The sequence below is a fragment of the Carlito syrichta genome, unplaced genomic scaffold (assembly GCF_000164805.1).
Source record: "Carlito syrichta isolate Samal-C Ts95f unplaced genomic scaffold, Tarsius_syrichta-2.0.1 Scaffold311159, whole genome shotgun sequence".
Taxonomy (NCBI): domain Eukaryota; kingdom Metazoa; phylum Chordata; class Mammalia; order Primates; family Tarsiidae; genus Carlito; species Carlito syrichta.
In genome coordinates, this window is record NW_007255255.1 from 77,700 (window position 1) to 83,339 (window position 5,640).

Consider the following 5,640-nt stretch of genomic DNA (forward strand, 5'->3'; position numbering starts at 1 on the left):
TAAAAATACTTGATTCGCAAACTTCTACAAAGAAAGGTTGAGATCTACTGTGGAAATAACAAGAGCCAGACTTTTCCATAACCAAGGAATATTTTTAGTAATCAGTGATCTATTTTCAGAGCTAACATTGTATTATTAGTTCAAAAGTTACATGAAATATTATAAATAATAAGATTTTGTTTCTATTCTTTTGAGGCAGCAAATTCATGGGTGCTACCCACTTTATCTTCCAAAACTCTGAAAATTATTTTGCTCACATTAGGGAGAAATGGTTTCTGACATAAAACAAGTTTTCTTTTTTCTTTTTTTGAGTTGGAGTCTCACTCTGTCACCCAGGCTGGAATGTAGTGGCATGCTCACGACCACCGCAGCCACAACCTGCTGGGCTCAGGTGATCCTTCCCTTCAGCCTTCCAAGTAACTGGGACTACAGGTGCGCACCACCATGAACAGCTAATTTTTAAAATTTATTTTAGAGACAAGATATCATGATGTTGCCTAGATTGGTCTTGAAACCGTGGGCTCAGGCAATCTTCTCGCCTCAGCCTCCCAATGTGCTGGAATTACAGGTGTGAGCCTCCGAGCCCAGATGCAAGTTTCCTTTTAAAAATGAGAGTATGATTTGTGGAGTTCAGTTGGGGTAGAACACATACTCTCCAGGGACTAGATATTAAAAAAGAAAAAAAAAACCTGTGATATTGTGATGCTAGAAGCAGAAAACTTGATGAGTCAAAACTTTACATCCTGATATTAAATAATTTTCTCTAAATATTTGATGGTGCCTGTGGTTCTGTTTCAGAGCCTCAGATGGCCTGCTTGCCCACAGTCCAGCTTGCACAGCTGGGGGCTGCCACTGAGGAGAACTTCATAGCTAGCTACAGAAGAAGGTGCTCACAATCAGAGTCAATGTTAGAGGATACTGGGTCTCCAGAGTCTTGGGTTGATAGGACTAGCAATCCTCTTACCTCTGCCTCCCAAAGTGCTGGGATTACTGGTGTGAGTCAACAGACACACCATACTTCCTTCTTAAGTGAAACTATTTTGTTTCTCCACATATACCTCTAAACTCTCACCACAAATGAGAGAATCTGCTAAACTATGTCACAAGTCATGCTAGTCTCAGTAAGATTGCTCTATGAGCTAAATGCTATAGATCACTTCAAATAAATGTTATATTCTTCTACCTCCACCAACCATATGCCTGGTATTGTTTTTGATAAGGAAATGATGGAGAGAAGAAAAAGTATTATTCCCTGGTGATAAGCATATAGTACCTTCCAAATCAAGCACTGTCTTTCCAATTCACCTTATGTAATCCTTCCTGTCAGTAAAATCAAAACCTACCAAAAGGAGTAATCTAAAGGCGTTTACTATGTGAACAGACACAATCAAGGGAATTGGGGGTCTCATGTTTGGTTCCTGTAGGTAACTAGTTTTGGTAGTACAGTGGTGGTAGTGTGGATCTAAGTAGTTGAGCTAGTATTTTGGCTGTAATGAAATCCATGCTATACTTCGAATATGTTTATATTCAAAACAAAACAAAATCATGGAAGTATATATATATATATATATCTTTAATTTTTTATTTTAAAGATGTAAGGTACTATTCAGGGTTAAGTATACAAATGTTTGTTATCCAAGTACCCTTGTTGATGAGGTGTTTTTAAGCAAAATAAATGAAACAGGTGGCATCCTCCAAGATTTTGGGTGCTTATAAGCTATTGTGAAGACAGATATTAAATTTAAAAGTTTTTTTCTGTACTGTGAAAAGTGTTGTAAAACAACAGGATTTATTAATGTAGTATTTATTGAGTATTTACGTGTCCGATGTTCTCCAATGCACCAGCATGGATGTTGACTTAAATTTAGTAAGCAGAACTTCTGAGAAATTAACAAAATGCAATGATTTTTTTTTGGTCTCACTCTATTCCTTTAAAATTTATCCATGACTTTTCAACAAATTGTACTGTGGCAATTGAGCATTCATAACATAAAGAAGTGGTCCTTGACCTAAACTTTATGTTTTATAAAAAAAACTAATGCAAATGAATCATGAATATGAGACATCTTCATTGAAGGGAGTGGGAGGAAAATACTCACCTAAGTAACTTTGGAAATGAATGCATCCTTTTAAGACTAAAGGCAAAAGTAACTGCTCTTTATTCTAGCTGATGAAGTTGTTTCCAATGGGGGTACAGATTAAAGATTATGATGATTCTGTATATGTATACTAGAATTGAACAATTATTTAAATAGATGGCAGATGGTAGGAGCCAGGTTTGTCACTATTGGAGTGTAAACTTATGGGTAGTAAGAAAAGGAACCTACAACAACTCATGTGGTAATGGAGTAGAGTTGGAGATATCAGTAAGAAGTGTTTAATATAGATGCAAGTGATTACATATAGAAATATTTATATATGTGTGCATATATACACAGGTTAGTTTGCACATGTAATGTTTTGCTCTGTCAGCTGAGAGATCTGGTTTCTTGGTTTCTAATTCTATTCTACAAGAAAAGAAATGAAGCCTTCTTAGACAAATACTGGTTCTAAGACTGGGGCAAGAAGGACACAAGATGAGCCTGAAATATCTTATAGTGCCAGAAATTAAGGAAGTTCTCAACACTTCCCTTGTCCCACCACACACAATGATGGAGGTATGCCAAAGGGGCACAGGAGCCAACTGGAAGATCTTCCAATGGCCAAAGCTGGAACAATTGGAGCAACAAAATAAATAAAGTAGTATTAAATTATAACCCAAAATATAAAATAAGTATCCATTAGTCCACACTGATATCAATAATTGACTAAACTAATAAATAAATAAAAATAGACAAACCTGCCATGCAGAATTCAAAATTATTGATGTAGACACTCCATTCATGAAAATGTAGAACACAACTTCCCATGTCTTATGTGTGGCCTGCTCATAGTGACTTTCTTCCAAAGAGTATAGCATAGACAGAAGGAGTGAAAGGTAATTTGATAGAAGAGACATCTGACAAGCATTGTTTCAATCATGTGATCAAGATGTGCTTTAACAATATGATCCAGCAATTCCACTACTGGATACATATTCAGAGGAAATGAAATCAGTATGTTGAAGAGATGTCTGTACTCCCATCTTCATTGTAGCACAATATTTACAATAGCCAAGATAAGGAATTAATCAAAGTGCTCATCAACAGATAAGTTGATAAAGAAAATTTGTAATATATACAATGGAATACTATTAAGCTTAAAAAAAATGGGGGCGGGACGGGCGCGGTGGCTCAGCCTGTAATCCCAGAACTTTGGGATGCTGAGACAAGAGGACTGCCTGAGCCCGGTGGTTTGAGTCCAGACTGGGAAACTTGGTGAGACCTCATCTCTACAATAAATCACAAAAACTAGCTGGGCATGGTGGCATGTGTCTGTAGTTCCAGCTACTTGGAAGGCTGAGGCAGAGGGCAAAATATCGCTTAAACCCAGCAAGTCAAGGCTGTGGCACAAGTGAGTGTGCCACCGCGATATAGCCTGGGTGACAAGAGTGAGACTCCAACTCAAAAAACAAACAAACAAACAAATAAGAAAAGGAAATCCTTTCACTTGGTGCAACATGGATGAACCTGAAAGACAATTATACATGAGGTAGAGAAAGGCACATACTCATATGTGAAATATAAGAAAGTTGAACTCATAGCAGTAAAGAGTAAAATGTTGGTTACTGGGGACCAGTGGGAGGGTTGAAGAGATGTTGGCCAAAGGATACAAAAGTTATGGCCACCTGAGACACAATCCCCCCACCCCCAATATGTCCATGTAACCACTAAGCAAGTGTATCCCCTGAATCAAAAAAAAGGTTACAAAATTTTATTTAGATATAAGGAATAAGTTCAGAAGCTCTATAGTGTAACATGGTAACTATAGTTAATGACATTGTATTATATATACATATATATATTTTTGAGTTGGGGATCTCACTCCGTCGCCCAAGTTGGAGTGCAGGGGCTCATTCATGGCGACCCCGGCGTTGACCTACTGGGCTCCTGTGATCCTTCTGTCTCAGTTTTCCATGTAGCTGGAATGACAGGTGCGCGTTATCCCGCCTGGCTAATTTTTTATTTTATTTTATTTTATTTTGTTGTAGAGATGAGGTCTTGCCAAGTTGCCTGGACTGGTCTTGAAGCCAGGGCCTCAAGTGATCCACTCTCCTCAGCCTCCCAAAGTGCTGGGATTACAGGCTGAGCCACCAAGTCCAGCCTATATATATTTTTTGAGTCAGAGTCTCACTCTGTCGCCCAGGCGGGAGTGCAGTGGCATGCTCACAGCCACTGCAGCCTCGTCCTGCTGGGCTTAGGGGATCCTTTCACCTCAGCTTTCCAAGTAGCTGGGACTACAGGCGTGCGCCACCATGCCCGGCTAATTTATTGATTTACTGTAGAGATGAGTGTCACAAAGTTGCCCAGGCTGATCTCCAATCCGTGAGCTCAGTCAATCCCCTCACCTTGGCCTCCCAAAGTGCTGGGATTATAGGTGTGAGCCACCACGTAGGTTTTAAGTGTTCTAACCAAAATGATGATGATAATAATAATAATAAGAAGAAGAAGAAGAAGAAGCATGTGCAGGAATGTATATGTTAATTTAGCCATTCCACAATGTATACGTATTTCAAAATATCAAGCTGTACACAATAAATATATCAATAAAAGAAAAAAGAGAAAAAATATTTATAATCATAATACATGTTGATATGACATGATACAAATGGTAATTTATCTTTGTGATTTTCCTCCCCCAGATCCATATTCCTAGTCTAATAATGAGAAAACATCAGACATACTTCAATTGAGAGCCATATTACATTAGTAATTGTATGGGACCCTGAAACAGAAAAAGGACATTAGACAAAGAACTCTCAAAACTCAAAAGTGAAAAAACAATCCCATTACAAAATGGACAGAAAACATTAATATTTCACCAACAGATTTTATGTATTCTCACTGCTACCTACCTCCCCATTCTTTACACTATAAGGTATATAGTTCAAAATCATAGTATCCTTTTTTTGGTAGTTGGCTGGCTTATTTTTTTAAGGAGGAAGTATCCACAAATCTTTCAAGTCTTTTCTGCCGGGATCAAGTGTCTACCATGAATAAATTCAGTGGCATCAAACTACTTAAGAGATTAGGAAATTACAAATTGGCTGAGGGTGGAATGTACCTTATTTTGGAATATTTTACAGGGAAAATGTCTTTTTTTTTTTTACAGAACCAATAATGAAGGATTAACCCAGGAAGCAGAAACAACCATTCAAGATTTGGGGTTTGTATTGTAACTGTGTGTTTCCCAGATCTTTGAATATATTAACTCATTTTACATATTTTAAGTTTTGCCTTCCCAAGTATGAATCTGTATTTTAAAACTGTGCTAATCAGAACATTCTGAAATTATGGGAAAATGACTTTTGGGCATAAATTATATTTACTTGACAGGGAAGAAGTGAATGATAACAGTTTATTTTTACCAATTAACTTTGTTTTATAAGATAAACAATTCAATGATACTTACAAACTAACACCTATTCAATGGAATTGATACTGCTACAATGACTGCTACACCTAGTCAGGTGAATATATTTAGTGCTATCTTTAATAACCA